This window comes from Heterodontus francisci, chromosome 41 (assembly GCF_036365525.1).
Source record: "Heterodontus francisci isolate sHetFra1 chromosome 41, sHetFra1.hap1, whole genome shotgun sequence".
Classification (NCBI taxonomy): Eukaryota; Metazoa; Chordata; class Chondrichthyes; order Heterodontiformes; family Heterodontidae; genus Heterodontus; species Heterodontus francisci.
In genome coordinates, this window is record NC_090411.1 from 12,145,607 (window position 1) to 12,163,510 (window position 17,904).

A 17,904-nucleotide genomic window follows, 5' to 3' on the forward strand; every position below is an offset into this window, starting at 1 on the left:
TGTGCTTTACTGCACCCCACTCCTCACAGGTCCTGGTCTACAGCTGGTGGTTGTCTGTTGGATGGAGAAGTTGCGGGGCCCACTGATCCAGTTTCGGCCGTATTCCTGCTAAAGTTCTGCCAGTCATTAGTGGTTTGCCAGAGGGAAGGAGTGGAAATCCTGTTGCTACTGGAACAGTTTCACTGGGCAATCAGGAACACATGAAAAATGGGAAAGCTCTGGCCAGTGCTCAGCTTAATGGGGAACAGGAGGTGAGAAGGAGGAGGTACTGGGTATCAGGACAGGAATCCATTCAGACCTGGCGGCCCTATAGTGCAAGGAGTTAGCTTTGGCTGTGAGTATCACCTCCACATCTCCTGGCGCAGCAGCACTTAAAAAGGTTAAACAACTGAACAAGCATGAACAAGAGGTCACATTCCGCGTCTGAGAAACCGCTGTGCGATCATGAGTATTGAAAATATTAGTGTTAAAGAGGGAATGTCCTTGAAGGGTCAAAGACAGAATATATTTGGTTGGAGTGAAGAAACAATAAAGGGAGCTATTCTGGGCCATCAAATAGTGGGAAGGAGATCGGGGAACAGATTTGCAGGGAAATTACTGAGAGGTGCGAGAACTATAGAGTAATGTGATAATGGGAGACTTTACCCCAATATTGAGTGAGACAGTGATTGAGTTAAGGGCAGAGCGGGGAAGGAACTTTTGAAATGTGTTCAAAGAATTTTCATAAATGGTGTGATTTCGACCCAATGAGGAAGGAAGCATTGCTGGATCTAGTGCTGGGGAATGACAGATCTCAGCTTGATAACATAAGGGAGAATCAGGTTGAATTTATAAAGTACAGCGGAGAAATGACAAAGGAAATAAGGGGCAAAGAGACAGTATGAGAATAGATTGGCAGCTAACGTAAAAGGGAATCCAAAAGTCTTCTCCAGGCATGTTAACAGTCAAAGTGTTGTCAGAGGAGCGGTGGGGCTGACCAGAGACTAAAATGAATACCTATTGTGTTACAAACTCAGTAAGATCGTTAACGTGAAAAATACGAGATAGGAACCCCCAGACCAATTGCAAGAATTACACGGCAGGATTTCACATTTTAAGACTTTTTTATAAAACCTAAACCAAACAAAATCCCTGTTAACTGAATCGTACTTTGTAAGTGGCTGTTACCCCAAATTACAATAAAGGCATTTTCTTTCCTTATTACTTATTTATTTACTTATGCAGCCCAGTCTCTGCCAGTCATGGATGAGCTGAACGAGCAGCCAACAAAATCGGAACTCAGTGATGCCATTGATTCTCTAGCCAGTGGAAAAGCCCCTGAAAAGGACAGCATTACCCCTGAAATAATCGAGTGCCAAGCCTGCTCTACTCTCAGCACTCCATGAACTGCTTTGCCTGTGCTGGGATGAGGGAGCAGTACCACAGGACATGCGCAATGCCAGTATCATCACCCTCTATAAGAACAAGGGTGACCGCGGTGACTGCAACATGGAATCTCCCTGCTCAGCATAGTGGGGAAAGTCTTCGCTCGAGTCATTTTAAATAGACTCCAGAAGCTGGCTGAGCATGTCTATCCTGAGCACAGTGCGGCTTTCGAGCAGAGAGATCCACCATTGACATGCTGTTCTCCCTTCGTCAGCTACAGGAGAAATGCCACGTACAACGGATGCCCCTCTACATTGCCTTCATAGATCTTACCAAAGCCTTTGACCTCGTCAGCAGAAGTGGTCTCTTCAGACTACTAGCAAAGATCAGATGTCCACCGAAGCTACTAAGTATCATCACCTCATTCCATGACAATAATGAAAGGCACAATTCAGCATAGCGGTGTCTCATCAGACCCCTTTCCTATCCTGAGTGGCGTAAAACAGGGCTGTGTTCTTGCACCTACACTATTTGGGATCATCATCTCCCTGCTGCTCTCACATGCGTTCAAGTCTTCAGAAGAAGGAATTTTCCTCCACACGAGCAGATGGCAGGTTGTTCAACCTTGCCCATCTTTGGGCGAAGACCAAAGTACAGAAGGTCCGCATCAGGGAACTCCTCTTTGCTGATGATGCTGCATTAACATCCCACACATAAGAGTGTCTGCAGAGACTCATCAACAGGATTGCGGCTGCCTGCAATGAATTTGGCCTAACCATCAGCCTCAAGAAAACGAACATCATGGGACAGGACGTCAGAAATGCTCCATCCATCAATATCGGTGATCTCGCTCTGGAAGTGGTTCAAGAGTTCACCTACCTAGGCTCAACTGTCACCAGTAACCTGTCTCTCGATGTAGAATTAAACAAGTGCATGGGAAAGGCGTCCGCTGCTATGTCCAGACTGGCCAAGAGGGTGTGGGAAAATGGCGCACTGACACGGAACACAAAAGTCCGAGTGTTACAAGCCTGTGTCCTCAGTACCTTGCTCTATGGCAGCGAGGCCTGGCCAACGTATGTCAGCCAAGAGCGACGTCTTAACTCATTCCATCTTCGCTGCCTCTGGAGAATCCTTGGCTTCAGGTGGCAGGACCGTATCTCCAACGCAGAAGTCCTCGAGGCGGCCAACATCCCCAGCACATACACCCTACTGAGCCAGCGGCACTTGAGATGGTTTGGCCATGTGAGCCGCATGGAAGATGGCAGGATCCCCAAGGACACATTGTACAGCGAGATTGCCACTGGTATCAGACCCACCGGCCGTCCATGTCTCCGCTTTAAAGACATCCGCAAACACGACATGAAGTTCTGTGACATTGACCACAAAGTCGTGGGAGTCGTGCCAGTGATCGCCAGAGCTGGCGGACAGCCATAAAGGTGGGACTACAGAGTGGCAAGTCGAAGAATTTTAGCCGTTGGCAGGAGAAAAGACAGAAGCGCAAGGAGAGAGCCAACTGTATAACAGCCCCGAGAACCAATTTTATATGCAGATATAACTAAATTTTTTTACGCAAAGTGTGGTTAGTATTTGGAATGCACTACCTGATAGGGTGGTGGAAACACACTCAATAGTAGCCTTCAGAAGTGAAGGAGAAAAAATTGTAGGAATGTGGAGCATGAGAGAGAGTGGAACTAAGTGGATTACTCTTCAAAAGCACCAGCACAGACTCAATGGTCTCTATCTGTGCTGTACTATTCTATGAAACCTTGCCTGCAACATATTCTGAGCCCAACCCTCTGCCATCCTGGTTCCCAGTCCTGCTCTTACACATGGTCCTCTCAACCTTACCTGCGTGCTTCTGTTTAATTATTTGATCATGTGATATGGGCATCACTGACAAAGTCAACATTTATTGCCCATCCCGAATTGGTGGTGAGCCTCCTTCTTGAACCGCTGCAGTCTGTTTGCTGTCGGTACGCCTACGCTGCCAATAGGGTGGGAGTTCCAGGATTTTGACCCTGTGACAGTGAAGAAACGCCATTACAGTTCCAAGTCAAGATGGTGTGTGACTTGAAGGGGCGCTTGGAGGTGGTGGTGTTCCCCTGTGCTTGCTGCCTTTGTTCTTCTAGGTGGTAGAAGTTGTGTGTTTGTTAACAAAGCCTTGTTAAGTTACTGCAGTTCATCTTGTGTATGGCACACACTGCTGCCACTGTGTGCCAGTGGTGGAGGAACTGAATGTTTAAGGTGATGGATGGGTTGTCAATCAAGCAGGCTGATTTGTCCTGGATGGTGTTGAAATTCTTGTGTATTGTTGGAGCTGCACTCATCCAGGCCAGTGGCAAGTATTCCATCACAATCCTGACTTGTACCTTTGTAGATAGTGGACAGGCTTTGGGGAGTCAGGAAGTGAGTTACCCCCCACGGAATTCCCAGCCTCTGACCTGTTTTTGTAGCTACAGTATTTATGTGGCTGGTCCAGTTAAGTTTCTGGTCAATGGTAACCGCTCCCAGGATGTTGATGAGGGAATTTAGTGATGGTAATGTCATTGAATGTCAAGGAGAGATACTTGGATTCTCTCTTGTTGGAAATGGTCATTGCCTGGCATTTGTGGGAACAAATATAGACTGGGGTAGTAATAGTGCAAAGGGAAGAGTTTCTGAAGTGCATGCAGCAGAATTTTCTAGATTAGTATGTTTCTGGCCCAAGGAGGAAGGATGCATCGCTGGATCTGATTCTGGGGAATGAGATAAGTCAATTGGATCCAGTGCCAGTAAGGGAACATTTAGGGTACAGTGATTATAGTATTCTCCGGTTTAGATTAGCTATGGAAAAAGACAAGAGGCAATCCAGAGTAAAAAATAATTGATTAGGGGAGGGCCAATTTCATTGGGATGAGAATGTATCTTTCCCAGGTAAATTGGAATCAAAGATTGACAGGCAAAACAGTGAGGGACAATGGCTGCCTTTAAAAAGAAGATGGTTCAGGTACAGTGGAGGTACATTCCCATGAGGAGGAAAGGTAGGGAAACCAGAAAAAGTGTGCATATGGCAGATGTCAGGTTGATAATATAAATGGGAACCAGGCTGCATATACAAAGGACAGAGCAAAAGTGAAAAGAAAATGAGACACAAAGAGGGAGTATGAGAAGAGACTGGCAGCTAACATAAAAGGGCATCCAAAAGTCTTCTATAGGCAGATAACTAGTAGAAGTACATTGCATCTGTCTTTACCAATAAAGAAAATGCTGCCCAAGTCACAGTGGAAAAGCAGGTAGTTGAGATATGGATGGGCTACCAATTGATAAAGTTGAGGTATTAAAAAAGCTGGCTATACTTAAAGTTAATAAGTCAACAGGACCAGATGGAATTCATCCAAGAGTTTAATCCGGACAAATGTGAGGTAATGCATTTTGGAAGATCTAATACAGGTGGGAAGTATACAGTAAATGGCAGAACCCTTAGGAGTATTGACAGGCAGAGAGATATGGGCGTACAGGTCCACAGGTCACTGAAAGTGGCAACGCAGGTGGATAAGGTAGTCAAGAAGGCATACGGCATGCTTGCCTTCATCGGTCGGGGCATAGAGTATACAAATTGGCAAATCATGCTGCAGCTGTACAGAACCTTAGGCCACACTTAGAATATTGCGTGCAATTCTGGTCGCCACACTACCAGAAGGACGTGGTGGCTTTGGAGAGGGTACAGAGGAGGTTTACCAGGATGTTGCCTAGTCTGGAGGGTATAAGTTATGAGGAGAGGTTGGATAAACGCGGATTGTTTTCGCTGGAACGACGGAGGTGGAGGGGCGACATGATAGAGGTTTACAAAGTTATGAGTGACATGGACAGAATGGATAGTCAGAAGCTTTTTCCCAGGGTGGAAGAGTCAATTACTAGGGGACATAGGTTTAAGGTGCGAGGGGCAAAGTTTAGAGGGAATGTGCGAGGCAAGTTCTTTACACAGAGGGTGGTCAGTGCCTGGAACTTGTTGCCGGGGGAGGTGGTGGAAGCAGGTACGATAGCGACGTTTAAGAGGCATCTTGACAAACACATGAATAGGATGGGAGTAGAGGGATACGGTCCCCGGAAGTGCAGAAGGTTTTAGTTTAGGCAGGCATCAAGATTGGCGCAGGCATGGAGGGCCAGATGGCCTGTTCCTGTGCTGTACTGTTCTTTGTTCTTTGTTGAGGGAAATATGGGTGGAAATTGCAGTGGTACTAGCCATAATCTTCCAATCCTCCTTAGAAATGAGGGTTGTGCCAAAGGACTGGAGAATTGCAAATGTTATACCCTTGTTCAAAAAAGGGTGTAAGGATAAACCCAGCAACTACAGACCAGTCACTTTAACCTCGGTGGTGGGAATGCTTTTAGAAACAATAATTCAGGACAAAATTAAGTAATTTAGATGAGTATGGAATAATTAAGAAATGGCAGCACATTTGTTAAAGTCAAATCCTGTTTAAATGATTGATTTAGTTTTTTGATGAGGTGACACAAATGGTTAATTAGTGTAATGAGGTTGATGTGGTGTACTCTGACTTCAAAAAGGCGTTTGATAAAGTGCCACATAATAGGCTTGTCAGCAAAGTTGTAGCCCGTGGAATAAAAGGAACAGTGGCAGTATGGATATGAAGTTGGCTGAGTGACAGGAAACAAAGAGTAGTGGTGAACGGTTATTTGGACTGGAAGAAGATATACAGTTGGGATCCCCAGCGGCCAGTACTAGAACCACTGCTTCTCTTGGTCTATATTAATGACCTAGATATGGGTATACAGGCACAATTTCAAAATTTTCAGCTGACACTAAACTTGGAAGTATTGTGAACTGTGAGTAGGATAGTGATAGACTTCAAGAACCACATAGACAGGCTGATGGAGTGGAGAGACACGTGGCAGATGGAATTTAATGCAGAGAAGTGTGAAGTGTTACATTTTGGTAGGAAGAATGAGGAAAAGCAAAATAATCTAAAGGGTACAACTCTATACCTGGTACTTGAACAGAGAGACCTGGGGGTATATGTGCACAAATTATCGAAGGTGGCAGGGCAGGTTAAAAAGTCATATGAGCTTTATAGAGGCATAGAGTAAAAAAAAAGGAAGGTATGATAAACCTTTATAAAACACTGGTTCAGCCTCGACTGGAGTATTGTGTCCAATTCTGGGCACTGCACTTTAGGAAAGATGTGAAGGCTTTAGAGAGGATGCAGAAAAGGATTGCGAGAATGGTTTCAGAAATTAGAGACTTCAGTTAAATGGCTAGATTGGAGAAGCTACAGTTGTTCTCCTTAGAGAAGAGAAGATTGAGTCCAGTGTTCCAGTGAAGCTCAATGCAAGGTCGAGGAACAGCACCTCATCTTCTAATTAGGCAATTTACAGCCTTCTGGACTCAACATTAAGTCAACAATTCAGTTCAACTATTTCAGACCATGATTTTTTTTTTAAACCATGTGCCAGTCTTAAACTTGTTTTTTATGCTTTTGCTTTCAGACAAAGCTATTCATTATTCTGCCTTTAACACTCTCTCTGAACAAATGCTTTGTCTTTTATTACAACTATTACCGCTCCCTTTGCCTTTTGTTCCATGACATCTTTGTCATTTAATCTCTTCTGCCCTCCATCCTATCACAGTCCTTCTCGTTTGTTGTTCTTCCGCCCCCCCTCCCCCTCACTCTTTCACTTGCTCAAAACCAGTTCTGATAGGTCATCAACCTTAAAAGTTAACTCTCTTTCTCCACAGATGCTGCCGGACTTGGTATTTCCAACACTTAGTTTTTATTTCAGATTTCCAGCATCTGCAGTATTTTGCTTTTATTATAAGGTTGAGTGGAGATTTGATAGAGGTGTTCAAAATCAAAAGGGATCTTGACTGAGTAGATAGAGAGAAACTGTTCCCATTGACAGAAGGGAGCCAGAGGACACTGATTTAAGATGATTGGCAAAAGAAGTGACGGTGACACGGGGAAAAACGTTTTTACACAGTGAATGGTTAGGATCTGACATGCAGTGCTGGAGAGGGTGGTGGAGGCAATTTCAATTGTGGCTTTCAAAAGGGAATTGGATAATTAACCTGAAAAGAAATAATTTGCCGAACTGCGGGGGAAAGGCGGGGCCATCAGAGTTACTGAGTTGCTTTTGCAGGGAGCCGGCACGGACAGGACGGACTGAACGGCCTCCTTCTGTGCTGTAACCATTCTATGAAATGTTACCTGCACCTTTTTTTTGTTTTTGCAAAAATTCAGCAGCTTTCAAATGAGCAGATTTAGAAAATTCAGTTTCCAGGATGGGATTTGAACTCCTGACCTTTGGGGGTTTCTAGTCTACAACCACCACATTACTGTGTCCGGATCATAAGAGGATGGGCATGAGATTGTAGCCTGCACATTGTTAACATCTCTCCTGATTGGGTTTAGTTGCAACAAAGAAGAATATATATTGGTTACCTTTCACAACCTGAGAACTTTCCAAAGCAACGAATACAAACACTTTTAAATTGCAGTTGTTTAAAGAAAGATGCGTGCAATTTGAAATCAAATGTTGAGAAAGATTTAAAATCTAAATGCATATTTCTGTGATTATTGAATCTTTTGGTTTAAGTGTTGATGACGTCAATGAAAATGTTACCCTAGGATTTGAATTGAAATTCACTTTGATTTGAAAAGTTTGGGATTCCGGCAATCCAATGCTGTTTGTTTTAAACTGCTGGAATCTTTCTCTGTCCTGTGCTCATCTTTGCTGTCCCTCACCCTTCCCATTCCTGCCTCCCTGGCACCATAACGTGCCCCTGCCCACAGGGGCAGGTCTATGCAAATTAAATTGCAGTGAGGGACTGGAAACTTTGGTTGTGTTCAAAGGTTAATGCAGCACTGCCTGAATGTTAGAAAGGGATTTCCAGGATTTTGACCCAGCGACAGTGAAGGAACGGCGATCTAGTTCCAAGCTAGGATGGTGTGCAACTTGGAGGGGAACTTGCAGGTGGTGGTGTTCCCATGTGTCGTCTGCCCTTGTCCTTCTAGGTGGTAGAGGTCGCAGGTTTGGAAGTTGTTGTTGAAGGAACCTTGGTGAGTTTCTGCAGTGCATCTTATAGATGGTGTACACTGCTGTCACTGTGCGCCAGTGGTGGAGGGAATGAATGTTTAAGGTAGTGGATGGAATTGGCTGCTTTGTCCTGGATGGTGTCGAGCTTCTTGAATATTTTTGGAACTGCACTCATCCAGGCAAGTGGGGAGTATCCCATCACAACTTGTCAACGATGTACAGGCTTTCAAGATAAAGGCCTGCTCAGGTCTGCAATTGAAGCCCGACCTGGCCCGAGTCCTTTGATTTTTTTTCCCGCGCCTGAACCGACCCAACCCGACCTGACCACCAGAATGAAGTTGATTATATTGAGGAGGCTGTGCTCTACCTTGGATGGAATCGCTCACTGCAGACTAGCGCGGAGTCCGGATGCACATTTCCCGCCTTAACCTCCTGGCTGTCACTGTGTCCGACCCGACCCGAGCCCAAATGCCGGACCCAGATGAGCGACCTGACCCGACCCGAACCCGACACATATCGTCGGGCCCAGTTGGGTTCAGGTCGGGTAGCCACACTCTATTTCAGGAGGCAGGAGGTGAGTTACTCACTGCAGAATTCCCAGCCTCTCACCTGCTCTTATAGTCACCGTATTTATATATGAGCTTACGAATTAGGAGCAGGAGTAGGCCACTCAGCCCCTCGAGCCTGCTCTGCCATTCAACAAGATCATGGCTGATCTGATTGTAACTTCAACTCCACATTCCTGCCTACCCCCAATAAACGTTTCATCCCCTTGCTCATCAAGAATGTAACTAGCTCTGCCTTAAAAATATTCAAAGACTCTGCTTCCACTGCCTTTTGGGGAAGAGAATTCCAGACTCACGACCCTGTGAGAGAAATAATTTCTCCTCATCTCTGTCTTAAATGGGCGACCCCTTATTTTTAAACATTGACCCCTAGTTCTAGATTCTCCCGCATGATGAAACATCCTTTCCACATCCACCCTGTCAAGACCCCTCAGGATGATATATGTTTCAATCAAGTCACCTTTTACTCTTCTAAACTCCAGCGGATACAAGCCTAGCCTGTCCAACCTTTCCTCATAAGACAACCCACTCATTCCAGGTATTAGTCGAGTAAACCTTCTCTGAACTGCTTCCAACACATTTACATCCTTCCTTAAATAAGGAGACCAATACTGTACACAGTACTCTAGATGTGGTCTCACCAATGCCTTGTATAGCTGAAACATAACCTCCCTACTTTTGTATTCAATTCCTCTCTCAATAAATGATAGCATTCTATTAGCTTTCCTAATTACTTGCTGTGTCTGCATACTAACCTTTTGCGATTCATGCACTAGGGCACCCAGATCCCTCTGCATCTCAGAGCTCTGCAATCTCTCACCATTTAGAATATATGCTTCCTTTTATTCTTCCTGCCAAAATGGACAGTTGCACATTATCCCACATTATACTCCATTTGCCAGATCTTACCCACACACATAACCTATCTATATCCCTTTGTAGCCTCTTTATGTCCTCTTCACAACTTACTTTCTTACCTAAAATAAAAGCAAAATACTGCGGATGCTGGAAATCTGAAACAAAAACAAGAAATGCTGGAATCACTCAGCAGGTCTGGCAGCATCTGTGGAAAGAGAAGCAGAGTTAACGTTTCGGGTCAGTGACCCTTCTTCGGAACTGACAAATATTAGAAAAGTCACAGATTATAAACAAGTGAGGTGGGGGTGGGGCAAGAGATAACAAAGGAGAAGGTGCAGATTGGACCAGGCCACATAGCTGACCAAAAGGTCACAGAGCAAAGGCAAACAATATGTTAATGGTGTGTTGAAAGACAAAGCATTAGTACAGATTAGGTGTGAATACACTGAATATTGAACAGCAGCAAGTGCAAACCTGAAGAAAAACAACCTGAAAAAAACAGTGGGTAAGCAAACTGAACAAACTAAGATGAAATGAAATAAATGCAAAAAAAGATTATAAAAAATGTAAAAAGGAATGTTAAAAAAAAAAGGAAGAAAAAATAACTAAAAATGAAAGTAAAATGGGGGGCTGTCATGCTCTGAAATTATTGAACTCAATGTTCAGTCCGGCAGGCTGTAGTGTGCCTAATGGGTAGATGAGATGCTGTTCCTCGAGCTTGCGTTGATGTTCACTGGAACACTGTAGCAATCCCAGGACAGAGATGTGAGCATGAGAGCAGGGGGGAGTGTTGAAATGGCAAGCAACCGGAAGCTCAGGGTCCTGCTTGCGGACTGAGCGGAGATGTTCCGCAAAGCGGTCACCCAGTCTGCGCTTGGTCTCCCCAATGTAGAGGAGACCACACTGTGAGCAGCGAATACAGTATACTACATTGAAAGAAGTACAAGTAAATCGCTGCTTCACCTGAAAGGAGTGTTTGGGGCCTGGGATAGTGAGGAGACAGGAGGTAAATGGGCAGGTATTACACCTCCTGCGATTGCAGGGGAAGGTGCCCTGGGACGGGGACGAGGTGGTGGGGGTAATGGAGGAGTGGACCAGGGTGTCGCGGACGGAACGATCCCTTCGGAATGCTGACAGGGGAAGGGAGGGGAAGATGCGACTGGTAGTGGTGATGCCCTGCTATAACGCCTTTAATAATAGCTTCTAACATTTTTCCGATGACGGATGTTAAGCTAACTGGCCTGTAGTTTCCTGCTTTCTGACTCCCTGCCTTTTTGATTAAAGGAGTTACATTTGCTCTTTTCCAATCTAATGGGGCCTTCTCTGAATCTAGGGAATTTTGGAAAATTAAAACCAATGCATCAACTATCTCATTAGCCACTTCTCCCTGTGCCATGTGTTAATGAATTTAGAAATAGGAGGATAGAGCAGATGAATGCGTGGCTGAGGAGATGGTGCAGGATGGAGGGCTTTAATTTCCTGGATCACTGGGTCTGTTTCTGGCAAAGGTGGGACCTGTACAAGTTGGACGGGTTGCACCTGAACCGGAATAGGACAAGCATCCTTGCTTGGGAGGCTTGCTAGTGCTGTTGTGGGGTGGGGGGGGGGGGGTTTAAACTAATTTGTCAGGGGGGTGGGATACAGAGTGGAAGTACAGTAGGGGGTAATATAGAACAGAAAGTGAGTCTGTTTGGAAGGCAGAGCAAATATAGACCTGTGAAGGTACAATGGAAAAATGCAAGGCTGGATTGCATCTATTTCAATGCAAGGAGTCTTACTAGTAAAACAGATGAATTGAGGGCATTGATTAGCACATGGGATTATGATATTGTTGCTGTCACAGAGACATGGTTGAGGGAGGGTCAGGACTGGCAGCTCAATATTCCAGGGTGTAGAATCTTCAGGCGTGACAAGGGAAGGAATAAAAGAGGAGGTGGTATTGTACTGTTGATCAAGGAGTCAATTACTGCAGTAAGGATGGATGACATCTTAGACGGTTCCTCAAATGGGGCCATTTGGGTAGAACTTAAAAACAAAAAGGGGGCAATCACTTGACTAGGAGTGTACTACAGACCGCCAAACAATCAGGAAGAGATAGAGGAGCAGATATGTAGGCAAATCTCAGAGGTGTAAAAATAATAGAGTAATAACAGTAGGGGATTTCAACTTACCCAATATTAACTGGGATAGTCTTGGTGCAAAAGGCTTAAAGAGGTCGGAATTCTTAAAATGCATACAAGAGAGCTTTTTGAGCCAGTACGTAGAAAGCCCTACAAGAGAAGGGACAGTACTGGATCTAATCCTAGGGAATGAAGCCAGTCAAGTGGTAGAAGTGTCAGTGGGGGAGCATTTCGGGGGTAGTGACCCTAACTCTAAGATTTAAGGTAGTTCTGGAAAAGGACAAAGATGGACCAGAAATAAAGGTACTGAATTGGGGGAAGGCCGATTTCAATATGATAAAACAGGATCTGGCCAAAGTGGACTGGGAGCAGCTACTTGTAGGAAAGTCTGCATCACATCATTGGGAGTCATTCAAGGAGGAAATAGTGAGTGTTCAGGACCAACATTTGGGGCGGCAGAGTGGCGCAGTGGTTAGCACCGCAGCCTCACAGCTCTAGGGACCCGGGTTCAATTCTGGGTACTGCCTGTGCAGAGTTTGCAAGTTCTCCCTGTGACCGCGTGGGTTTTCGCCGGGTGCTCCGGTTTCCTCCCACAGCCAAAGACTTGCAGGTGATGGGTAAATTGGCCGTTGTAAATTGCCCCTAGTGTAGGTAGGTGGTAGGGAATATGGGATTACTGTAGGGTTAGTATAAATGGGTGATTGTTGGTCGGCACAGACTCGGTGGGCCGAAGGGCCTGTTTCAGTGCCGTATCTCTAAATAAAAAAAATAAATAAAAAAAAATAACATGTACCCGTTAAGGTGAAGGGTCGGACTAACAGGCCCAGGGAACCTTGGATGTCAAGGGATATAGAGGGTTGGATCAGGAAAAAAAAGGAGGCTTACAGCAGATCCCAAGCGCTGAAGACAGCGGAGGCATTAGAGGAGTATAGAAAGTGCAGGGTGGCACTTAAAGTAATTAGGAGAGCGAAGAGGGGACATGAAAAAACACTGGCGGGCAAGTTAAAGGAAAATCCTAAGGCGTTTTATAAATATATTAAGGGTAAGAGGATAACCAGGGAAAGAGTGGGGCCCATTAGGGACCAACGTGGCAATCTTTGTGTGGAGCCAGAGGACATAGGGGAGGTTTTAAATGATTACTTTTCATCGGTGTTCACTATGGAGAAGGGCGATGTAGATGTAGAGATCAGGGAGGGGGATTTTGATATATTTTTAACATTAGCATTGAAAAGGAGGAAGTATTTGCTGTTTTAGCAGGCTTAAAAGTGGATAGGTCCCCAGGCCCAGATGAGATGTATCCCAGGCTGTTAAGTGAGGCAAGGGAGGAGATAGCAGGGGCTGTGACACAAATTTTGAAATCCCCTCTGGCCACAGGAGAGGTACCAGAGGACTGGAGGACAGCGAATGTGGTACCATTATTCAAGAAGAGTAACAGGGATAAACCAGGTAATTACAGGCCGGTGAGTCTAACATCAGTGGTTGGGAAAATATTGGAAAAATTTCTGAGGGACAGGATTAATCTCCACTTGGAGAGGCAGGGATTAATCAGGGATAGTCAGCATGGCTTTGTCAGGGGGAGATCATGTCTAACTAACTTGATTGAGTTTTTCGAGGAGGTGACTAGATGTGTAGATGAGGGTAAAGCAGTAGATGTAGTCTACATGGACTTCAGTAAGGCTTTCTGATAAGGTCCCACATGGTAAATTGGTTAGGAAAGTAAAAACCCATGGGATCCAGGACAATTTGGCAAATTGGATCCAAAATTGGCTTATGGGCAGGAGGCAGAGGGTAATGGTCGAGGGCTGTTTTTGCAATTGGAAGCCTGTGACCAGTGTTGTACCACAGGGATCGGTGATGGGTCCCTTGCTGTTTGTAATGTACATTAATAAATTAGACGTGAATATAGGAGGTATGGTCAGTAAGTTCACAGCTGACACGAAGATTGGTGGTGTTGTAAATAGTGAGGAGTAAAGTCGTAGCTTACAGGGAGATATAGATGGCAAGGGAATATACAATGGATGGTAGGACCCTAGGAAGTACAGAGGGTCAGAGGGACCTTGGTGTACTTGTCCATAGATCACTGAAGGCAGCAGCACAGGTAGATAAGGTGGTTAGGAAGGCATATGGGATACTTGCCTTTATTAGCCGAGGCATAGAATATAAGAGCAGGGAGGTTATGATGGAGCTGTATAAAACGCTAGTTAGGCCACAGCTGGAGTACTGTGTACAGTTCTGGGCACCACACTAGAGGAAGGATGTGATTGCACTGGAGAGGGTGCAGAGGAGATTAACCAGGATGTTGCCTGGGCTGGCGCATTTCAGCTATGAAGAGAGACTGAAAAGGCTCGGGTGGTTTTCCTTAGAGCAGAGAAGGCTGAGGGGGGACCTGATTGAGGTATACAAAATTATGAGGGGCATTGATAGATTAGATAGGAAGAAACTTTTTCCCTTAGCGGAAGGGTCACGAACCAGGGGACAAAGATTTAGGGTAAGGGGCAGGAGGTTTAGAGGGGATTTGAGGAAAGACTTTTTCACCCAGCGGCTGGTTGGAATCTGGAATGCACTGCCTGAAGAGGTGGTGGAGGCAGTAAGCTTCACAACATTTAATAAGTATTTAGATGAGCACTTGAAATGCCGTAGCATACAAGGCTACGGGCCAAGTGCAGGAATATGGGATTAGAATAGATAGGTGCTGCATGGCCGGCACAGACAAGATGGGCCGAAGGGCCTGTTTCTGTGCTGTATAACTCTATAACTCTATGACTCTAAGACCCTAGGATGAAGTCCATCAGATTCGGGGGACTTGTCAGCCCGCAGCTCCATCAATTTGTTCAGTGCTACTACCTGGTGATTGTAATTTTCTTGAGTCCCTCCCTCCTGATTTCCTGATTTACAACTATTATTGGGATGTTACTCTTATCCGCTATAGTGAAGACCGATGGAAAGTTACCTGTTCAATTCATCTGTCATCTCCTTGTTTTCCCTTATTAATTCCCTAGACTCACTTTCTATAGGACCAACGCTCACTTTGTTAACTGTTTCCTTTTTTAAATGTCTATAGAAACTCTTACTATCTATTTTTCTATTTCTAGCTAGCTTTCTGTCAAACTCTAATTTTTCCCTCCCTATTAATCTTTTAGTCATTCTTTGGTCTTTATAATTTGTCCAACCTACCACGCATCTTTGTGCAATTCTATGCGTTTTCTTTAAGTTTGATACTATCTTTAACTTTTTTAGTTAATTGTGGATGTTGGGTCCTCTCCTTGGAATTTTGCTTTCTCGTTGGAATTTATCTATGTTGTGTATTCTGAAATATCCCCTTAAATGTCTACCACTGCATCTCTATTGACCTGTCCCTTAACCTAATTTGCCAGCTCACTTTATCTAGCTCTGTTTTCATGCCCTTATAATTACTCTTATTTAAGTTTAAAATATTAGTCTTAGACCCACTGGCTACTCCAGTTGATTTTCTGGTCAATGGTAGCCCCCAGGATGTTGATGTTGGGGGAATTCAATGATGGTAATGACATTGAATATCAAGGGAAATGGTCAGATTCTCTCTCGTTGGAGATGGTCATTGCCTGACACAAATGTTACTTGCCACTTATCAGCCCCAACCTAGCCCCTTGATTTTTAATGACTTCAACTTTGCGAGCTCTTTGATGCCACACATGGTCAATTGCTGCCTTAATGTCAAGGGCAGTCACTCTCACTTCACCTCCTTTCCCTGTTGTTTGCTGATTGTCATCACTTGTTCCGCTTGGTGGGAAATTCTGTTCGAGGTCGCTGATTTCTCTGGGACAGCTGGGACTGTCTGTAGTGTTCTTGCTGATTTAATACTGAAGCATCGGGTCAACGATGGCATGTACCACCATGAGTTAGTCATGTGCCAGTACAGGGCCCACTAATGCCGTGTGTTTTGGGACCACTGGAGAGGACCAGACTGTAGCAAGAGGGAATCTGCTAAGGTGCACTGACACACAAGGAGAGGTCAATAAAGAGGTTGACAGAGGGCACATGACAGGAGGAGTACTGATAGAGGGCACAGTGACAGGAGGAGTACTGATAGAGGGCACAGTGACAGGAGGAGTACTGATAGAGAGCACAGTAGCAGGAAGAGCACTGATAGAGAGCACAACAAACAGGATAAGTAATGACAGACAGTATTCAGTAACAGGAGGCAAAAGGGGAAGAAAAAAGTGATAATTGTACTTCCGATGGGTGATGTGGGAGGGCAGAAAAATTCGGGATTCAGTGTCAGAAGACTTTAAAGCAGCGCATCAAATGGATCAGGTCATTTAAAAAAATTAGGTTTTATGATGAGGTGTGGAATATTAAAGTTGAGACGATGGTGAATCTATATAAAATCTTAAGACTGTAGTTGAAGCATTGTGTGCAGATTTGGGCTCCACACTAAAGGCAGGCTTTTGAAGCAATGCTAGTTGTAGTATGCAACACTGCATAGTACAGTGCAGATTCACCAGGATTCTGTCTTGAGGAAATACAAATACAACAAAAGTCTTGAAAAATTAGGACTGTTGTCTTTGGAGTAGAGGAGATTGAGGGGTGATTTGATGGAGGTGTTCAAAATTATGAAGGGATAGGACAGGGTAGTTAGTGATTGGGGCTCTGGAATGAAGGGTCACAAATATAAGATTAAATGTGAGAGATTTAGGAGAGAGAGTAGGAGAAACCTTTTCATACAGCGGCGTGTGGGGCTGTGGAATTCACTACCTGAGTTAGTGATTGAAGCAGAGACCATGTCGACATTGAAGAATAGGTGCCTGAGGAAAGGGGGATATGGGAACAAGACGGGCACATGGGTTTAGGATATTGCTTGTATGGAGATTATACACCAACACAGGCCTTTTTCCTCGATGGTGTTTCTACGTAATTCTCATCGACTGAGGGATTGGGGAAAAGCCAGAGAATGGAGGTCACCACAGAGTTAGGAGCAGCTGGAGGCAACTGATGCACACAGACAGGACAAACAGAGGAACAGATCAATCTCTGAACTTTAATGCTAATCCATCAGCAGCAAGTGAAAGTCAGTACAAAGTGTAAGAGATAAACAGCAAGACTGAATCTTTCTATTAGAATAAAGTTTTATTTGATAAACTCTACTGTTATTGAAAGTACATGTTTTAATGCTATATGAATACAGTAGGTATGTTCATCCCACTTTATGATCATAGTCAGTAGTTTGCAGATAAGACCATAATTTGTGCAAAGATTAAGACAGTGGAGGAATGCACTCAAGTACATAAAGATTTACATGTGCGAGGGAAGGGGGGGGGGTCACACAATGATAATTGGCTTTTAAATTAGATTAATTTTGTGTCATGCGTGTTGGTAAAGTCAACACTTATCATTTGCATGAAGCAATACTGAAAGATGTTGAGAGAGAAAAAGGATCCCTGAAGATTCATAAACAGAATAGAGAAACTAACTAAAGCCAACAGGGTATTCACAGAATCTTAAAGCACAGAAGAAGGCCATTCAGCCCATCATGCCAGTGCTGGCTCTTTGAAAGAGCTATCCAATTTGTCCCACTCCCCTGTGCTTTCCCCCCCTTCACGTATTTATCCAATTCCCTTTTGAAAGTTATTATTGAATCTGCTTCCAACGCCCTTTCATGCCATGTGTTCTAGATCACAACAACATGCTGTGTAAAACAAATTCTCTTCATCTCTCTGTCTGTCTTTTTTCCAATTATCTTAAATCTGCGTCCTCTGGTAATTGACCCTCCTGCCAGTGGATACTCCTTATTCTCCACTCCACTCTATCAAAACCATTCAGGATTTTGAATACGTCTATTAACTCTCCTTCGAACTTCCCTGCTCGAAGGAGAATAATCCCATCTTCTCCAGTCTCTCCACAAAGCTGAAGTTTCTCATCCCTAGTACCATTTTAGTATTCATCCTGCACACCTTCTCCAAGGACTTGTCATCCTTCCTTAA